The sequence below is a fragment of the Dromiciops gliroides genome, chromosome 5 (genome assembly GCF_019393635.1).
Source record: "Dromiciops gliroides isolate mDroGli1 chromosome 5, mDroGli1.pri, whole genome shotgun sequence".
Classification (NCBI taxonomy): Eukaryota; Metazoa; Chordata; class Mammalia; order Microbiotheria; family Microbiotheriidae; genus Dromiciops; species Dromiciops gliroides.
The window spans coordinates 299,219,589-299,240,925 of NC_057865.1; the positions used below are offsets into that span (position 1 = coordinate 299,219,589).

Sequence of the window (21,337 nt, forward strand, 5' to 3'; positions counted from 1 at the left end):
CCTTCTGAAATCAGGCAGCTGAGTTTAAAGCCTGCTTCCCTCACTCATTAACTGCATGAGCCTGGAAAAGTCATTTCATTCTCCTGTGCCTCAACTTCCTCATTTGTAAAATAAGTGGGTTGGACTTGACATCTTGCCCTTCTAAGACCCAAAGCCAGCCTGGTTTTCTGATGGCCAATGCCTGCCTTTATCTAAACCAGCGATGACCCATTGTCCAGACTCTGCTATACATCACTTGCCACTACTTTGGGTGCCCTCATTTCATCCTCATGCCCTGTTTCCCTTTGGGAAGTCTGCCAAAATTAAAGCTCAGGGTATCATTATAAATGGGGTATATTCCCAAGAGATAAGCAGAATATACATAATTTCAGGATCAAATTAGCAGGAAGAGAAATCTCTATGAAATCCATGGGATATGGAATTGCCCCTTCACTTAGAGCCTGAAACCGTGGGGTCATTTTTGACTTTTCTTTCTCCTTTGAGGTCAGCAAGTGTCTGTCACCAAGCACAGGGCCTGGGACTGGTAATACACAGATACCAAACTAAATTAAATTCAAACAAATTTCATTTTTATCTCTTTTAAGGTTAATCAACATGCATTTATTTTCCTTCTCTCTGTTTCTCTAAAGTGAAAAAAAAGAAAATCTGGTTAATGAATTAATGTACACATTTACCATGAGCACAAATATTTCTCCTTCTGCATGCTGAGTTTATTGCCTCTCTGTCAGCAGGCAAAGGCCAGGGTTCAAGATGAGAAAGCAGAGACCGAGTGGGAATCATTCACAGAAAGGGGACAGTCATCGAGCTCTGGTGAGTCTCCTGAAGGAGGGGCTACAGCTGCTGTGTCCTGTCCTGGTCAGACCTCCTGGAGAGTGCCATGTTTAGTTCTGAGTTCTTCACTGACAAGGGAAGAGCCTTCACAAGATGACTGAAATTTTCCTATGTGGAGATCAGCTAAAGGAACTAGGAATTCTGGTCTTGGAGAAGAGAAGACTGGGGTAGGCACGAAAGGATTAAGAGCTGTCTTTGAGTGTTGGAAAGGCTGTTCTATGGGCCAAGGGTTTGCCTTGGTCTGGTTGGTCCCCTGAGGATGGAAGTCAACAGGTTTGAAGGTATCTATGTGATCAAGGAAAAACCATGTAACATTTCAGACCCTCAGTTTCCTCATCCAAAAAAGGGGGAGGGTAATACATGACTTGCCCACATCACTACCGACCACACCTACCTCCTACATGCTGGCTATGTGGCCCTGGGCAGTCAAATAACTTCAGAGTTCTCTAGAGAACATGCTAAGGTCATGAGTGGCCTGTATAGGTAAAGGGGTTTTCCTCAGTTGGACATTCTCAATGCCAGTACAATTATAGCTCAAGTCCCAACCCTTCATTTCTACAAAGGGGAAGATCTGGGATTTCAGGCTCCCTTCTCCTCATGAGAGACATGTGCTTTCCAGAAACAATAGTCATTTTCTTCTATATCCCAGATTTGCTCGTGTCCAACTCATTTCAGCATATTTTGAGTAATAACCTGGAGGCCAAACCTGGAGGATATCAGGTTCTCAAGACATATCAGCTGAGAACAGGAGCCTCAGAGGCTCTAGTCCAAGCTGTACCTTAACAGCATTACCCCTGACAAGTGGGAGCACAGTCCCTACTTGAAGACCTGGAGTGATGGGAGATTCAATTACCTCCCAGGGCAGCCCATTCTGTGCTTGGATAACTCAAAGTCTTAGCAGCATTTCCTTAGGGAGGCAGCATTGGCATCTCTGAAGCTTCTCCCTGGACCTGCCTTTATTTGGATGGCCTGTGCACCACGTGGAAGCACCTTCCATGCTCCTCCTCCTTATGTTCTCCTCGAATGACAGCCCAGTTCCTTGAATTAATTTTCCTGAGGCATGATTTTCAGCATCACCACCATCTTGGTCTCCCTCCTTTAGGGACACATCCAATGAAACACTGGCAAGAACACTGAGTGTAGATGAAGGCCCATATCTGCTAGCCTTCTAGACCAAAGTGGAGGGAGAAAGAGAGGGAAGAGAGACTGGCCTGGAAGTGAAGAAAAGTAAAACAAATGTAGCTAAAGTTCTTGCTCTGTCTCATCCTAGCTGAGAGATGTTGTCACTCTCTTGGCCCCTAGTCATTTCTCTACTTCTCTATATCCATGCATTGTTGCTCTCCCCACTATGGGTACTCCACTTCAGCATGGCAGATCAAAACCCATTCATGTCTTCTCATCCTAGGTGACTCAGCAAAGATCTTCAAGAGGCTTTGGGACACCTCCTTGGGCCTGCTCTACTAGGTTTTTTTTCTGTGGTGGCTAGGACTTTGGGGAGTGGTTATGATGTCTCTTCCAACTGAAAAATGAAGAGATTATATGACTCTTGTCCATATATTCCTTTAAATATTCTAAAATGTGGCTGCTTACACTTACCATATTTGATGTCTAAAAGCTCTTTGGCAGTCCAACTGGGGTAGCCTAATTGCCCCCTTACAGAATCATGTTTTTAAATGAATAAGATAAACTTCATACAATTACAAGGAAAACCATTTATATTCAAATGCAGGTTGGTCTTTTGAAGTTCACAAATGCTAGATTAAGAACCCTGCCTCTTCAGAGATCATAGAACCAAATGCTAGAGAAGATGATCAGAAGCCATTGATCCAACCCCCTCATTTTACAGAGAAGGTAGAGAAGTTAAGTGACTTGTCCAGGGTCACACAGTAGTAGATTTCTGAGGAGTGATTAGACCCAGGTCATCCCAAGTACAAGTCCATCTCTGAAAATGGCACCATCTTGCTGTCATTTCATGTGAGAGTCCTTCCTTCATTCTGAAGTCATCTCCAGGAACAAATTAATAAATGAATGAACATTATGAAATTACATGTCTAGTTCCTGTCCCTGACTCTAAGTCACTCTGTCAGGTGCTGCAAATACACACAGAGAGAAGAGGGGGGATGAAAGGTAACAGCCCCTGCCCCAAGGAGATTCCAGGCTTTTGTTGGGGTACAAAGGTGATACAAGTATAAATCACAAAGTCTATACAGAAATATATACAAGAGAATGGTTCTAAGTACTGGGGGACAATTAACAGGGAGCCACTGAAGGTTTTTGGGTATGAGAGTGATGGGATCTAGCTGGAACGGAATGCTGAAGGAGTGTTGGAAGGGAGGAGGCTACAGAAAGCAGAGAATGGAGAAATGAAGAGGAACGTAGCTATGCTCTTAACTTCTTGTGGACTGCCCTTAGGCCTTGAGAAGTGAAGTACACACCATGGACTCAGGCCTCTAAAGCCACACGGACACAAGAACTGAGTGCTAGCCTAGGTGTTTTGTGACCAACAACAAAGTCTTTCGGGAACATGGAGTGGGAGTGAGGTTCTCTTAGAAATGTTTGGTTCTAGTTTTGATTTTTTTTTAAATTGGCTCATTGGAGCTCAAGAAAAGAGATGCAAGGAAAAGAGAAAAGCTGAAGCTTCACAGAAAAAAAAACAACAAATCTTTTCCTATTGGAAAATATGTTGGCAATTACTAAAACAAATTGGTTGCAATGAAGGTAATGAAGTTTCCCTTTTGAAAAATGTGGTATCTTGCAAGATTTCAGACTCACAGAATACCAGACCTGGGAAAGGCCTAAGAACAGGGCATGTCAGAGTTGAAGTAGAGGGGAAGTTTAGAACAGAGAATGTTAGATCAGGGAAGGGCCTTAGAATAGAGAATGTCAGAACTGGGAAAGGCCTTAGAACAGGAAATGTTAGAGCTGGGAGGGGCCTTGAAGTAGAGAATGTCAGAACTGGAAAGGATCTCAGAACAGGGGATGTCAGAGTTGCGAGGACCCTTAGAACAGGGGATGTCAGAGCTGTGGAGAAGACAGGGCTCAGAGAGCACCTCGTCCATACCTCTCATTTTGCAGATGGGAGGGAAGTTGAGGCCCAGAGAAGGGAAATTACTTATCCAAGGTCAAAGCGATTACTGCAAACTCCAACTTTTCCTTCCTCCTTTTCCTTACTGGGAGATTAAAAATACTACAACCATAAATGTTAATGAGAACAGAACTTTCCATGGCATTTTAAGGTGTATAAAACCCTGGAGTCTTCACACTGATGTGGTATAAGCAGATTTGTGCCCTCACTTTCCAAATGAAGAAAAGGGGTCCACAGCTGGTGATGTAACTGAAGTGAAATAGTGTGCCTTCACACCCTAAGTTTGTAAATCAGAGTCCACAATATTTTCAGGGACACAAACACAGCTGCCCAACCTCCTTGACCCAAGGCCAGGCTTTGCGTGAGTTTTCCATTCCCAGAGTGCATGACAGCAGCAGCATATAGGGAATTACCCTCCGAAATCTTATACCTGAGACAATTCTCCACATGTATTTTTGCCTGTTTCCAGAGCCAGAGGCCCTGTCCATGGTACCCCAAGAATCCTCTGCTCCCTCTCCTCTGACCTGAGAATTCAAATATTTTCATCATGAAGCTCCACCACTAGGTTTCCCTAGAGCTGAGGGAGTCAGAGCCCTCACTGGGGCCAAGAGAGAGAAGGGATCAGTCCATGGTTACCCAGCCATATGTGGCAAGTCTACCTCTAGACTTCTAGTCTCCCAAGTTCTAAGTCATTACCGTTTTCAGGAAAATCAGGCCCTTGGATCCCAGCCTCCACATGTGACATGTAAATGAAACTTGCAAGATTTCACCTTTTTCAATTTTGCTATTAGAAATCTTACCCTTATACTGATTGAGGCTATGTGATAATCAAAATAAAATATGTAAAAGACAATGGGCTAATGTGACCTGAATGTTTACCAGTCATTGAAATCCTGATGCAAGAGTTCCTGGGGGTTCAGCCACTGCCAATGGGGCCCAAGTTCTCACAGCACTGACCAAGTGAGGAAAGGTATACCTCCCCTGCTCCCAAATGCCCCAGAATGAAATAAAAATTTTGCTGCTTTGGTATCTAGAGCTCTTCCCCATCAGACTCCAGCCAGCTTTTGCAGGCTAGCCACACATTGTTCTCCTTCAACTCCAACACTTTCATTTTCCTGAGGAAGGAAAGAAGGGAAGAAGGGGGGAGGGAGTGAAGAAGGAAGAAGGGATAATTTATCAAGGACTTCTTGTGTGCCAGGCACCTTGCTAAACTCTTTACAAATATTATCTGATTTGAACTTCATAACACCCCTAGGAGGCAGGTGCTATTATTACGCCCATTTCATAGATGAGGAAACTGAAGTAGAGATTAAGTCACATGCCCAGGGTGACATTGCTAATGAGTATCTGAGGTGAGACTTTAACTCAGTTCCTCCTGACTCCAGGCCCACTAGTCCATCCACACAGTGTCACCTGGCTGCTTCCAGGCAGAGGAGGAAACTGAGGCACTGAGATAACGAATGAGTAGTGCAGGGCCACCTAGCTAGTGTTGGAGGATTCAAATTCATATCTTCCTTATTCTCAGTTCATCCCTGTATCCTCTGTGCCACCCAGTTATCTACTTTTTAAAATACTGCTTCTCAATGCCTGTGTCCTCCCTCTCCAATCATAAGGAAGCTCCCTGTGAGCAGACTGTTTGTTTGTTTTTTATCTTCCTGTGCCCATCACAGAGGATAATGGGTGTATAATACATGGGGACTGAATGTTGGCTCCAAGGATAGTTCCAAAGGTAGCGGTAATGGGCTGGGTTCGGCCCAGCAACGCAAAAGGCCCAGCTGTGGAGGGTTTCTCAGAAGATGGCACAGAATATTGGCTTCCATACTTGGGGGAAGGCTAGGGATCCCTGGCCACAGGGATGAAGCCATGGCTTTCTCAAAGTGGAAAGACAGTCATTGAAGAAGCATGGCAGAAACACGGCCTCTTAGCTTCCATTTGTACCGTGAAATGTAAGCCAGGGATCTCTGCTGTGCACATCAATATCTGCAGTTTTTATGTTTCTCTTCTCAAACAGAGAGGGCCAACAAAGAAAATGCAATTCTTCCCTTCCTTCACTCCAGAAGCATGAAGTTTCCGGTCAGATCTTTGTATTTCGATATTGTTGGGACAGTAACATCGTGGGCTTCTCACCATTTGCCACACCTGCTCTCCACCAACAGAAACTCACCTTGCCTTGATTTGGAAGCTGCACAATCATATCTCCCATTCTTAGCATGCAACAAACAATTAGACAGCAAAGGTGAAAGATTGGGGGATCAGAGAGAGCAACTCAAACAAAACTGACTTTAGTGCAACCAGAGACAGAATCAGCAAGCCGAGGCCCCATCCTCTCTGGTTACTGGGGTAGAGCCTCACCACCTTGTCCCAAGGAAGTGTCATTATGAGATATTAGTCACTCATTACCAGGAACACAACGGGATCTCCCTGGGGCTCCCCACACTTAGGGGAAGTCCCTCCCTTTCTCCCTTTCTGTTCTGAAACAGAAATATTGATAGTAGCAATCAACTTATTTTTGTTGGTATTTTATCAACAGGCATTTATTAAACACCTACCATGTATGAGGCACTCTCTAATACTATCCCGACCGGAACAAGAAGCATCTCAGCCTCATGGTTGCGAAGTGATCAATTGACCTTTTATCAATGAGCCCCACTGACGCAGAACTCATTACCTACGAAGGCAGCACATGTTCATCTTTCACGGCTTCTTTCATTAATTAGTATTTCCTTCACTCATATTACAACAAGCCTCTCAGATGCTACTCCCTTTGCTCCTAACTCTGCCCCATGGTCTCAAGCATGAACAGACATTAAGGGTTTTTGACCTTATGATCCCAGTAAAGAAGTTCAATGACAGTAAGAATATAATAATACTAGCTAATAACAGCTAATATCTCAATAGTATCTAAAGTTTGCAGAGCACTCTACACACATATATATGTGTGTATATGTACACACATATGTAACACATGTGTATACACTCATATGTGTAGTGCTATGTACATATATATGCACATATACACGCATATATGTGTGTATATATGTATGCACACATACACATACACAATACATATATCATCTCATTTGATCCTTACAACATACCTGTGAGCTAGATGCTCTTGTCGGCTCCATTTTACAGATGAGGATACTGAGGCTGAAGGAGCATAAGTAAATCGTGTAGAGCCCAAATGTTCATAAGCATAAGAGGCAGGATTTCAAAGGGGCACATTTGAAGGTTTCAGCATAAAAACAAATAAAGGCTGTAAGTCAATGACCATTTTTTAAGCCTTTACTATGTGTCAGCCATCAACTATCAACTGCAAAACGTCCAGACAACTTGTGGCATGTGAATATAATGGAGTATTATTTGTGATATAAGAAAAAATAAACAGGATGAAGTTGGGAAAATATGATAAAATATGTAGAAAATGATAAAGAATAAAGTAAATAGAAAAAGGGGCCAGTATATGAGATCATAATAATATAAGCAAAGCCACATCAAAAGGCAGTTAAACCCAGGCTAATGTCAATGACCAATCTTGGTAGGTACTAACCGAGGATGAAGGGCACTGCCCTCTTCTTGGCAGGAAAGTGGGTGACTACAGATGTGCAATGTTGCAAACAGTGTGAGGGTTGCTTTCTTGTCTAGTCTTACTTTTTTGTTACAAGGGAGGGTCGCATAGAAGAATCTATTTGGAAAATACTGTAATATATCTATTGGAAATGTATTTGGAAATAACTAATATTTTTAAGGTAATCAATTTGTAAAGAGAAAGTAATTTACTTCCTAAAAGATGAGGTTTTGCACAGGAAATGAGTCTAGGAGACAAAAATTTTGTCCCTACTGCTGAGTAATTACCAAGGAAATGTTTCCAGGCTGACGAGCAGCTCCATACTCTCTACAACAGTGGGATGAGCCCAGGTCTCATCCATGCTACATCTGGATGAGAACAACTTTCAGAAAGCACCCTCCCCACAGGGCTCTTATCTCTCCAGGTCCAAATGTCCTCAGAGCAGATTTAGAATAAATAATAGCAGCAGATATGACAGACCTGCCTGTTGCCCAAGTCTTCCAAGTGGGAGGGACTGCAGGCTTTTGGCGATCTCTCTCTCTCTCTCTCTCTCTCTCTCTCTCTCTCTCTCTCTCTCTCTCTCTCTCTCTCTTCCCTCCCTCCCTCCTCCCCCCTCCCTCCCTCTCTCTCCCTCCCTCTCTCTCCCTCTACCTCTCTCCCTCCCTCCCTCTCTCCCCCCCCTCTAAATCAACACTTACACACACGAAAGGGATGCTCACCAGTTGTTCTCAGCAATGCAGAGGACAAAAAATGAGTTTACAGTTATGAGGTAAGGATCCTGGCAGACAGAAGGAAGAACATCTTGTCTGAAAGGATGATTAGACATTGGGAATTCTATGAAAGGAAGCTGAGGTTCTCTCTCTGGAGATGTTTATAAATAGGCCAAGCAGTGACATGGCAAATACCCCCACCCCTCAGGGTAGGGTACCTGCCTGGAGGCAGGGGACTGGACCAGAAGACCTTTCTTCTGATCTTGCTATCCCCCTTAGGCAGCCTTGGGCAATGAAACTTGGCAAAAAAGAGATGAGCTGCCCAGAGGGAGTTAGACCATTGCTGAAAGAGAAAATTCACATGGCAGGCCTGAGTCTAATTGAAACTGATTTCAAATTGGCATGGTGGGGGTTGGGCAGAATGGTCTGGACACACAGTGCAGCCTGCACTGTGGAGAATGAGGCATTGTGAGTCCCAGCCTCCTTGATGCTAAATAAAAACTCATCAGTAACACAAACCTTAATCTGGCAAATATTTAGTAAGCACCTACCATGTACTAGGCCCTATACTCAATGTGAAAGGCCCTATCCTTAAGGAGCTTCTAGTCTAAGAGGGGAAATACATAATTGACAATGTATAAATATGACAGGAGGTAGAAAGTGATGAGGGACTAGGAGAGAATTGGACAAAATGTACTGGGAGTATTTGAGGAGAGGTCACTATTAGTTGGGGATGAGGGCATAGGAGAGGTTCAGATAAAGTGAATTAGGAATCCTGAAGGAAAAGATATCCCCAAAGAGAGAGAAAAGACCTATTTGTACACAATATTTCTAGCAGCTCTTTTTGTGGTGGCTAAGAATTGGAAACCAAAGGAATGCCCATAAACCAGGGAATAGCTAAACAATCCGTGGTATACGATAGGGATGGAATATTACTCTGCTAAAAGAAATGACAAGCAGGATGATTTCAGGAAAGCCTGGAAAGACTTGTATGAACTGATATGTAGTGAGGTGAGCAAAACCAAGAGAACCCTGTGCACAGAGACAGTAATATAGTATAAGGAAGAGCTGTGAATGACTGAACTATTTTCAACAATACAATGATCCAAGACAACCCCAAAGGACTAATGATAAAGAATACTATACACCTCCAGAAAAAGAACTGATATTGATTGAACACAGAAGCATGCTTATTTTCACCTGCTTTTGTTTTTTTTCCCTTCTTTTCAAGTTTCCTTATACAAAGTGACTAATATGGTAATGTTTTATATAATTGTACATGCATAACCTATATCGGGTTCATTACTACCTCAGGGACGGAAGAGGGGAGGGAGAGAAGGAGGGGCAAAATTTGGAACTCAAAACATTAAATAAAAATCTTCATTATTTAAAGAAGTAATACTGGAGAAGGGTAATTGACTTCTAACTTGGGAATGGATGCAGCAAAGCTTCATGGAGGAAGCAACACCTTAATTGATATCTGAGGAGGCATTCCTAAGATTTAATGGGAGTCCCAAAAGAAGGTAACCACAAATGTGCAAAAACAAAAAAGCAGAGCAAACCTAGGGGCTCTTAGCAAATCTTAGCTTATCAGAAATGTAATGTATACTCAGTGACTTGGACGTTGTTGAGGTTTGTCAGTCATTTTAGTCATGTCTGACTCTTCATGGCCCCATTCGGAGTTTTCGTGGCAAAAAAAATACTATAATAATTTGTCAATTCCTTTTCTCCATCCTCCAGGAAACTGAGGCAAACTGGGTTAAGTAACTTGCCCAGGGTCACACAGTAATAATCTGAGGTTGAATTTGAACTCAGAAAAACGAGACTTCTTGATTCCAGGTCTGATGTTCTATTGATTGTGCCACCTTGCTGCCCTCAACTTGAATGTAGGAACTGATATAGTACATTAATCAGATTTTCCAATAAGAAAAAATTGTGAGGGAATAACAACTACCACGATGGAATACAAGAACTGATTCCCCAAAACAATCTTACTAGGCTATAGGATAATGGGGAAAATATAAGAAGATGAATTTTAGCATGGATCAATGTAAACTCCTATGTGTGGGTTCAACAATCAATCAAGCTTGAAAGTATAAGAAAGGCAAATTGTGTAGATAGCATTCAACTGTAAAAGTGGACTGTAAGGTCAAAGCAATTTCATGAGCAGCAGAGGCAGGCTTTCAAATTCACACATTTGAAGATTTCAGCATAAAAACAAATAAAGTCAGTAAAAGATAATGAACATTTTTAAGTTCCTACTATGCGCCAAGTATCATGCATCGACTGCAAAACATCCAGACAATTCATGGTATATAAATATAACAGCAGATTATTTGTGATATAAGAAAAAGTTAAGAGGAGAAAGTCACAAAAATATTAGAATATTTGTAGAAAATTATAAAGAATAAAGTAAGTTGAAACGAGGGAACAATATATGTGACCACAAGAATATAACTAAAAGCCACATCAGAAGGCAGTTAAATTCAAACTAATGTCAGTGACCAATCTTGGCAGGCACTAACAGAGGAAGAAAAGTACTGCCCTCTTCTTGGCATGAAGGTGAGTGACTCCAGGGACATAATGTGATGGCGAAAAAAAAGTTTATGCTATATTCTGCAGTATGTCAAAGGTATGTCTGAAATATTGTGTTCCAGTTTGGATGCTACATTTAGAAGGGATATTTAGAACACTTCCTGAAGACAGCAACCAGGAAAGTGAAGAAAAGAATAGGTGATGTTTAACTTGGAGAAAACAAGGAGAGAAAATAACAAATGTATTCAAGCATCTGAAGGGCTGTCCTGAGGTAGAGAGCACCAACCAAAACCTGACGAAGAATTTCTTCTCTCGTCTTACTGTTAGTAAGAATGGTGCTTTGGTTTTAACTTGAAGGCCTCCAGTGAGAGTGGTCACATTATCTCCAGAGCCAGCCTAAAACAATTCTGATCACTATGAACTAGTATCAAGTTGCGCCTTGCTTGATCTTATGCCATTGATCCCCTAACCTTGGCTCTACCTACTGCGGCCAACAAACACATACAGTTCCTCTTTCTCCATGGCAAACTCTTGAAAGGAGACAAACAAGTTTTTTTTTTCATATCCTCTTCCACAATGGCAAAGTTTTGTGAATTCCAAGCTAAATATTCCATTCTATTAATGAATAGCCATACGCCACCAATATGCTCGTCATCTCTGCCAATCTTCCCTGGGTATATTTCTCTTATTCCAGATGCAGTTAGACCTGGGAAGGCTATAGGACAATTACCTCCTTCATTCTTGGAAAGGTGAATCCTCCTGATGCATTTTAAGAGCAGAATGGTGGTCTTGCTGCCCTTGTACAGATTCCTCTCCCCACTCTGATCCTGATTCACCAGTCTTCATCACCATGCTTCACCTGCTTTCTCACCTTGGAAGATGCCTCTGGCCCTGAGGTCTCCTCTCTTTGGCAATTTCCTCCCAGAATGTCCATTTTGAGGGTGGTCCCAAGACAGGTATCCTTTATTCCTCTCTCTATTCAGTTTCTGACTCTCTGGGTTTGCTGCCATTCACCCCCTGCAGGTGCCTTCCCATGCCTTCCTGACCCCAGCTTGTAAATCCCTTTTTATGTGCTGTCTTCTTTATCAGAATTTAAACACTTTGAGTTAAGGGCATATTTTTATTTCTACTTCTACTTGTAATCCCAGTGCTTAGCACAGTCCCTGGTACATACTAAGAACTTAATGAAGGCTGCTTGACTTGACTTATACTGATGAGTACTACTAAACCTACAATCTGATAAAAAGACAGATTTCTTTATAATGCGAACCACTAAGTCAGGCTTCTTCCAACTCATACATGGCATTGATTTTTTGAATCCACATGCAGGACTTTACATTTCTCCCTGTTAAATTTCATTTTGATTCAGTGCCTCATTCTAGCCTGTCAAAATTGTTTTTGGATCCTGATGCTGTCATCCAATGTATTCCTTACTGCTAAGTCTGAAATAACAGATTCTGTGCAGATGGGTGGCACCCATCAATCCACCCATACTAGTCTGGTTTAAAGGATTTAATAAGATAATTCCCCAAATTACTGATTCTGAAATGATCTCCTGGCACCTCAGTAAGGTTTTCTGTTTAGCTCACACATCACTCCCTAGTTGGGCTTTGCCAAACCCCATTAAAATCCACATTACCAGGCTGTTCTTAGAGTGTGTCTCTGCAAGGCAACAGATTACCAATGTCACTGCCCATCTCTCAAGGCCCCAACCTGCCCATCACTTTCAATGAGAGGAGAAGGTGACACCAAGAAAAACACATATGATACTTCTCACTATCTCTTAGTATTAAGAAAAATTTCTTAAAAGAAAAAAAAAGCCATCTCTTCTCCTTGACCTCTGTTCCCATGCCTTGTCCTCTGCCCTGGGACCACTTGCTCTCTACACAACTGTGCTTTTGACAGTGTCAAAGGATAATCAGGTAACAGAAAATAATCCTACTGTCCTTAGTCCTGAAGAGGACCCAGCTGGAGGGCTGCATCCGGCCCAGAGGCCATAATTCAGTAAGGGAATTGACAAGCTGAGAGGCAGTGTCACATAACAGATGGAAAATTTGCCTTAGAATACCATAGACTCAGATTCAAGTTCCACATTGGGCGTAGTCTGACTAGGCCATGCTGGGCAAATCCCTTCAACTCTTATTGCCCTCCAAGCAGTTCTGAGATTACACTTCATAGAGCATGTGCACATCTGCTTTGGAAGAGTTTCCTCATTGGACATTCCCTACAATAATGAAGTCACAGGTGTTGTCTAAAAAATTAAAAATATAGAAACAGAGGAGGGCAACCAGGATAGTAGAGATCCTTAGCACCACGCCACAGAAGCACCAGCTCAAAGTGTCTGGGGTTGTTTGTTATTTGGAGGGGGCGTGTTTCCTTGGAAAAGAGAAAATGTGGAGTAGGAGGTTAGAAGAATAGGAGGACATTTCAAGAATTTGAGGGACTGTCATGTGAAAAGGGGATTAGCCCTGGTCTAGTCCCATCACTTCACCTCTCGCCCCAGAAAATAGAAACGTCACAGGGTACAGACCAAACTAGGAGCAATGTTTCAGAAAGAGCTTGAATTTTCATGGGATGATGTTGATCATCATCAGCACAGACAACAATGAGATAGGGCTGGAAAGTCTGGAAAGGGCTTTACCTGTGTTGTTGCTGTTGTCGTTTTCATTTAGGCCTCATTATAATCCTATGAGTGATACCTTGATAAGTGTTGTTCTAAGTTTTCAGATGAGGAAACAGATCCCAAGTTTAAGTGACTTATGCAGTGTTCCACAGCTATAGAAAGTGTCAGTACTTGAACTCAGGTCTTTCTGACAAGAGGCCCAGTGCTCAAGCTGCTTTACACCTTATTCATATCGACGAGAGTTGACCAAAAATGTGATGGTCTGCCCAAGGCATTGAGTTTCCCCTCACTGTAAGTTTTGGAGCAAAGGATACCTTAGAATGCACCATGTTCAAGATATTATAGAATTCATTCACGATTTCTATAGCAACTGGACTAAGATAATCTATGACAATTCCATGATTCAATGAATGAGGTTAAATTAAAGCTTACCTTTCTATAAGCAGAAAAAGGCTTAAGAAAATAGTGAGTAGAGTTAGATAGAATATGGGAATGTTTCCAGTGAGAATGATCAAACACGGAAGGGCCAGACTGTAGGTCCTAATCCCATCTCTGACATTTAAACTATCTATGCTTATTATTGAATTCTGTGGGCCTCAGTTTCTTCATCTGTCAACTAAGCATTTTGGACTGCATGGCCTGTTAGGTCCCTTCTGATGCAATGAGATAATAATTGTAAAGAACCTAGTACAGCCCTGGGCATGGAGCAAGCACTTACCGCCCCTTTCAATTCTAAATCTACACCCCCATTTCCAAATTGCTTTGCCAGGACTTCACACATACAACAAATTTGGAGGGGGCAGCTAGGTAGCACAGTGGATAAAGCACTGACCCTGGATTCAGGAGGACCTGAGTTTAAATCTGGCCTCAGACACTTGACACTTACTAGCTGTGTGACTTTGAGCAAGTCACTTAACCTCCATTGCCCCACAAAACAAAACAAACAAAAAAAACCCCCAAACTTGGAACCACCTTCCTATGCCAACCTTATGTCATCCTGCTTCTTCCTCATCGAATGCTCTGCCCCATTGTCCAAATGGACTCGTCATCATGGTCTGTGGAAGTTCTGTACTCCCACCACACACCAGAAGCTTCACAGGTACAACATGAAGACCAATTCTCATTTGTTCAGCCCATTATAATGTGAAAGCCCTTCACTACAATGCCCCTAGCATGGAGTTGGGATTTCATTAATAGATGGAACTCTCAGATATGCACAGTCCTTTTAATGGTACAAGGTGAGAACTCTTTTACAACTTGCAATCTTAGAACATTTCGTAGAGTACCAAGAGAGTGAAGTCACTCTCCCAGGATCCCACAGGTGCTATGTGGCAGAGGCCAGTCATATTGGCAGAGATGGTTCCCATCTCCAGTGTTTCTCCCTCAAGGCTCTGCCCATTGCAGATGCTTCACAACTGTTTGAAGCTGAGAGCTGAATGTGTGTGTAGTGGCCAAGCTCTGCAACCCCTTAGGAAAACTCAGTGTCCTGCAAAGCCTGTCTTTGTTTTAGATGCATGCCCCTGGGAGAACCCACCAAGAACCAAGCCTGCCTTCATTCCATTCCTTGCACTGATCCTGCCTGTCCTGGACAGGCACAGGTATGGGTCCAGGACAATGAGCTCTCATGGATTCACATGCTCACAAAGGGCACAAGACTCAGGAAGTCTGGGTTCAAGTCTCACCTTGCCCAAGAACTACATGAACTTGGTTGAATCTCTTCTGAGTTTCTGTTTTCTACTTTGCAAAATTAGGTGTTTTGATTGGATGATCTCCCACATATTTCTCATACTATGGTTTCTCCCAAATGTGACATTCCCCATCCTAGGTCCAGTTCTAGTTCTGACCTTCACTGTTTGAGGTCCTTAGGTGTCTCCAACCTCTGGCATTCTCTGTTCTTAGGGTCCTTCTAGCTCTGATATCCCCTGTTCTAAGCCCCCTCCCAGTCCTGACACCCCCTTTCCTAAGGTACCTCCTAGCTCTGACATTTCCTTTCTAGCTGCATCACCAAATTCTCCATGAAAAAAAAAAAATGAAGATCTCTTTGTAACCTCTTCCATTGACACCCATCCATAATTTATCCAATCTTCCTTTCTCTTTCAGTTGGCTTCCCAGGTGAGTAGTAAATGGGAACTGTGGAGCTGTAAGGGATCCAATTTTATGGTTACAAATGGAGATGATTCTCTAAGCCCCTAGCTTCCTGAAAGCACTCTTGAAGGCTGCCTGGACAATTGGCCCCTCAGTAAATCTTAACTTCCTTTGTTCAGGGAAGCCCAGCTTGTCTGGGTAATAGGGTTCCTAATGGCTCTGGGACCTGTCACTCCTCCCCAAAGGAGTGACCGTCTATATCCAAAGCTGATTTTGATCATCACAGAAGGCAGGCCCTTTACTAAGTGCCATCCTGTCAAATGTATCCTCCAACACAGAGAGATTCCTCAAGTCCCCTGTTCCAGGCCCTCCAATAATTGGCACTGAGAAATGCACCTATTCCTAGGATAGGCCCCAGTCCAGGAACAGCCTCTGGGCTCTTTCAGCAAAGGCCAGGAAAGAGCAGTGAATCCATTGAAGAACAGTCTGCTTCTCTGCCCTAAGAGTAGATGGACACAGGGAAAATCTCAGATTCCCATCACTGAGCCTGATTCTCTGCCCTACCTTTGAGAATGCTGGGGAGAAAACTGGGAGGCAGCTGGATATTGGTTCGTTCCCATATATTCCAGTCTCCATGGCCCTTCCATTCATGGGCCTTGCAAGCCCTAAACCTCCAGTTCATACCCATTCCTTCAGCTTAAACTCTAGGGATGCAACTGCCAGGAATGACTTTATAATCCTAAAGGCACAGACTGAGAACAGAACTTAGAAGTCTCTCACCCAACACAAGCAACTGAGTAGAAGCAAAAGGCAGAGTAATGATAGGAATTATCAGTAATAATTCGAGTTGGGGGAGGGACAATAGATGTGTCATATCTTAGGAACAGATTTAATGTTGGAAGAGACCTTTGAAGTCATCAAGTCCAAGTCCTTCATTTTACAGATGAGAAAACTGAGGCTGAGAAAGGTTGACTGACTTGTTCAAGGTAACAAGCTGGTTAAGTGAGGAAGGATTTGAACTCAGGTTGTCCTAACTTCCAGTCCAGTTCTCCTTTCACTTTTCTCCCTAGGTGCCTTGCTATGTAACTGTTTCCTTGGCATAGAAATCTGGTGGTTGAGGAAACTGGAAAATCTGGCCAACTCCTTCTGGGTCACCTGGAGGCTTTAAAGAGTCCCCTGAAGCACAGAGAAATTAAGAGACAGTTCTTCTCTCTGTCCTTGAGGTGTGGGTTACACATTCGTTCTTCCTAGCTCTGAAGTTACTAACAAGCAATGTGTGCTAAATACTAGGGATACAATAATTATTATTTAGAGGCAGCTACGTGGCCCATTGGATAGAGCACTGGACCTGGAGTTAGGAAGATCTGAGTTCAAATCCAGTCACAAACACTTATTAGTTGGGTCACCCTAGGGGCAAATCACTTAACCTCTGTTTGCCTGTTTCTTTGTCTGTAAAATGGGGGTAATAATACATCTATCTACCATGGCTATTTTGAGGATCAAATGAGATAATAATTGTAAAATGCTGAAGCACAACATCCAGTACACAATAAGAACTTAATACATGCTTGTTCCTACCTTCTCTCCCTTTTCCCTCCCTCCCTCTGTCCTTCCCTCTCTCCCATTTTCCTTCCTTCCTTCCTTCCTTCCTTCCTTCCTTCCTTCCTTCCTTCCTTCCTTCCTTCTCTCCCACCTTCTTTCCTTCTCTTCCTCCTTCTTTCCTTCCCTCTGTCCTCCCTTCCTTCTTTCCTTTCTTCCTTTCTTCCACCTCTTCCTCCCTCCTTCCTCTCCTTTCTTCCTTCCATTGCTCCCTCCTTATAACACTGATAATGGTGATAACAATTTGAATAGAATTAGTCATTTTCAGAACAGTGGCAGGAACAGCAGCAATAATACAAGTGATGCTAGCCACAGTGCCAGTGCTGCCACTCCCAAGTGTAGCCTGGCAGTGGCTGCCTTAGCAATGGTAATAATGAGAACAGGACTATAATGTTTTGCATACCAAGGGCCAGACCTCAGGGACCCAGGCTCCAAATACCCAAGCCCTGCCCAAGAAGAGCTCACAGCCCAGTGCAGGAGTAAGAGATGCAGCAAGCACGGATAAACACCAAAGCAGACAAATGAGGTAAGGGCTCAAGGAGTGGGCCAACACAGTTCTGGGATTTCCAGGAAGGATGAGCTCAGCTGGAATGATGAAACCTGGGAAGGCTTCACAGAGAAGGTTTCTGTGGATCTGAGCCACAGAGGCTAAGTGGGGTTTTGACCGGCAGATATTCAGGGGAGAAGGGGGACCATCAGGGGCAGGGACAAGTGTGTGCAAAAGCCTTTGACCCTTGTGCCCCAGGGAACCTGACTGCAGTAATTACAGAATGCAAGGTAGAAGGGCTCAGCAATTGCCAACCTGAGTCAGCATGAATGTTCTCTCCTGAGGCACCTCATGAGACCCAACAGCACTGAGACCTCCTTTTTCCGGATGACTTCTAGAGTGGAGAACCTGCCAGGGCCTCTCTGGGCCTTGACCAGGAAGAATCCGAAGAGCGCTGAGCATCACCCAGTCCCCAAACTGGAAAAGACCTCAGGGGGCATCTTGGTGGATCCATGATACCCCTTTCAGTAAGCAGATGGCCACTAGCCCTCTACATCACAATACATAATCTACCCCACAAGGGTCTTGTTTTGATTTTGTTGAGAGGTGTGTGAGACAGTGGACAGAGAGCTAACTTCACAACCAGGAAGAACTGGGCTCTAGTCCTGATCCCAGATGTGTGATCCTAGCCCACTGTCTAATACTCCAAGTTCCAGATTATTTCCCAACTTGCATTGCATTGAGGAATTTCCTCATGGTGTCAGATTCTCTCTACAATCCTCCCAGCTTTGAATTCTGTGGTAAGAACTTGCTTCTAACAAAATAAAGGGAAACACCTCCCTGGACCAAGGCAAAGCTGAAGGCTGTTGGAATGGACACTCACATGCCTTCGAGTCCATTGTCATCCTCATCGCTGACCCTTCAGTCAGTAGAATGTAAGCCCCTTGAGGGAAGGGGCTGCCTGGCTTCTGTCTTTATATCCCCCAGTGCCTAGCCCAAAGCCTGGCACAACAGCAGGTCCTTAATAAATGCTTGTTGAGTTTGTTATCGCCAACAGTTGGATTTCTGTGTGGCTGCCCTCTTCCAAGGCAAGAGAACAAGTCAGAGAGTTTGCTAAGAGTTTACTTCCTCCTTTGGTCTCCTGCCTCTCTCTTTACTCTTATCAATAGCCGGTAATACTGGGAGCCCCAACTGTTATCCATTTTCAGGCTCAAGCAAAGGCCAATTGCCCATAAAGCATCCTCTTCCAAAGAAGGGCTTTTTTCCCCTTAATAGAAGGAGCCATATGATGTATAACCCTCCTCTTAACTGCCTGGCAAATCTTTATCTCCTTAATGAAATCCACTGGTTGGGAGCTTTAATCCCAACGCCCAGAGAGCCAACAGCAAATCTCCTATTTTAAATCACAGAGATGAGGGCTCCCTGATTCTCTCCTCTGTCAACAACTAAGGGAAAATAAAAAGTTTGGTGCGGCCTCGCTCCTTTCCAATCAAGACCACTTACGGCCACTCGCCGTTCAGTTCTCTTTGATCCGATGGGCCTGGAAGATAAGGCCAGGGTTTCAATGGTCCAGTCCTTAAGCTGTTCTATTTTCTTAAAGGTCAGGGAGGAATGGGTTCAGTGGAGATGAATACCACGAACTGTGTCTGGGTAATTGAGTGACTCGGCTGACATCCATCAGTAGCCATGGGGATGAAATACAAATACTGAATTTTGGAGACCTTGAGAGGCAATGACGATGGGATGGGAGAAATGCTGGTGGTGTGTGTGTACACAGACACGCTGAAGCCACGCAGAGGTAAGAGCTGCTAGTGTGGCGATACTGCTGAGGAGAAGATTCTTGGGGAGATGGATGATAATCATGGGACAGGGCTCTCAGGTGGGGTGGATATGAGTAATAGAGACAGCCAAAACAGTCATTTTAAGTACACATCATCTGATGCACAGAATCTTTTCTGATTTCCCATAGTTAACCCACCCTGTTAACTATGGAATGAAATAGTCCAAATAAAGAGACAGAATGAAACCAGCTTTTTCCCCCAATGCCCAAACCTTGAAGCATTTATTGTAAAAAAAAAATAAAATACCATCTTGGGAAAGATTCAATTTATGGAACCAAGCATTATGCCCCCTCTCTGTGATTATAGGCCTGTTAATGACAACAACTTCCATACTATAAAACAGGGAAATAGGTCAAATCCTTCTTTCAAATGCCATCTATCCCAAATTATCCTGCATTTATTCACTTTATAACCCTGCTTCATATATTTTATATGTACTTAGGTTTTTTGTTTTTTTTTCCCCTATTAGAATGTCATCTCCCTGGGAGTAGGCATTGTTTCATTCCTGGCACTGGTATCCCATGCCTAGTACAGTGTGGCAGGCACATTGCTGGTGCTTAATAAGTGCTTATTGATTGACCAATGGATTGAATGCCTGGCTGCTGGCTCTTCCCAACCTCCTTTTTAGGCCCATGCCCACTTGTCCCAAACATCACAAAGGAATGTCTTTCAAGCACAAACTTTCTACCTCCCTTTCTCCCCAATTCCTTAGCAGGCCTACCTACATAGCAACCCCATGCCTGCCCTAGAAGGCTGTTGGTTGTTCATGATCCAGGTATCACTAAGGTTGTAAGGAAGGTTGTGGCCAGGAGATAAGCACTTCTTCCTTTGTGATATAAAGGAATGGGGCTTCCTCTGAGGGTCAACTAGAACACCTAAAGATACTTAGCCTAGAGAAGAGGATACTTGGGGATGAAGGGAAGGCAGGATAGTGGTGGAACAATCATGGGGCACACTAGTTAGACCGACTTTGCTTGGCCTTAGAGGGCAGGAGTGAGGGGTGGGTCAGTTACTTAAAGGCATACTGGGGTTTGCTGTTATGGAAAAACTTTCCAGGAGAGAGTCGTCCTGCTCCACAGAAATGCTCTATAGGATATATTTTGGAGGGCAGTATTCTAAGGAGGATTCTTATTCAGGTAAATCATGGGTTCTTAATTTGATGGTCCATGAACACGCGTAATTTACCCTTGTGTATATACTTTATATATAAATATATATTCATAACTGTATTTTACTATATTGGTTTCTTTTGTCATCTAATGTATTTTATGATGTGGAACAGGCATCCATAGGCTTTGCCAGACTTCCAAAGGGGCCAATGACACAACCTGGGCTGTAGGTGAGTGTAGGTGCGAGTAGATGGCCTCACAAGTCCCCTACAACCCAAGATTCTGAGATTCCGGGGCAGTTCGGTGGCGCAGTGGATAAAGCACCGGCCCTGGAGTCAGGAGGACCTGAGTTCAAATCCGGCCTCAGACACTTGACACTTACTAGCTGTGTGACCCTGGGCAAGTCACTTAACCCTCATTGCCTCACCAAAAAAAAAAAAAAAAGATTCTGAGATTCTGCATGTGATTTTCCTCAAATACTGAGCTATAATTCATCTCCTTGCTAAACACACTCACCCCAAGGCATGGCCCTGCTCACGGTGTATGCAAAACCCTACATGAACAAACAATGTGAAAACTGGGTTTGTACTATAAGTCGCAAAGATTCCCTCACCAAGCCCAAGGGATGTCCCTGCCCAGGGCACATCCAAATCCATGTCCTGAGAAAAAATGCCCAAATTGGGATTCTATGATGAATTTCAACCCTTACACCCTCCTCCCCAACACATACACTTTAACCTCATGGAGAGTTAATGAAAACCTTGCTCTCCATTCATAGCAAAAGAACTCGATGGCCGACAGAATGTTAGACAACTCCGGAGCTAGCATTTCTATTCTATGTCTTTTGAGGCAAGGCATCCTTCA

General features: G+C 43.4%; 1 protein-coding gene across 2 annotated transcripts in view; it reads right to left on the reverse strand.

The window, feature by feature from the left end:
* TAFA5 (TAFA chemokine like family member 5) overlaps positions 1 to 21,337 on the reverse strand; it is a 546,604-nt gene that overhangs the window by 185,436 nt on the left and 339,831 nt on the right. The gene's annotated exons all lie outside the window — the stretch shown is intronic.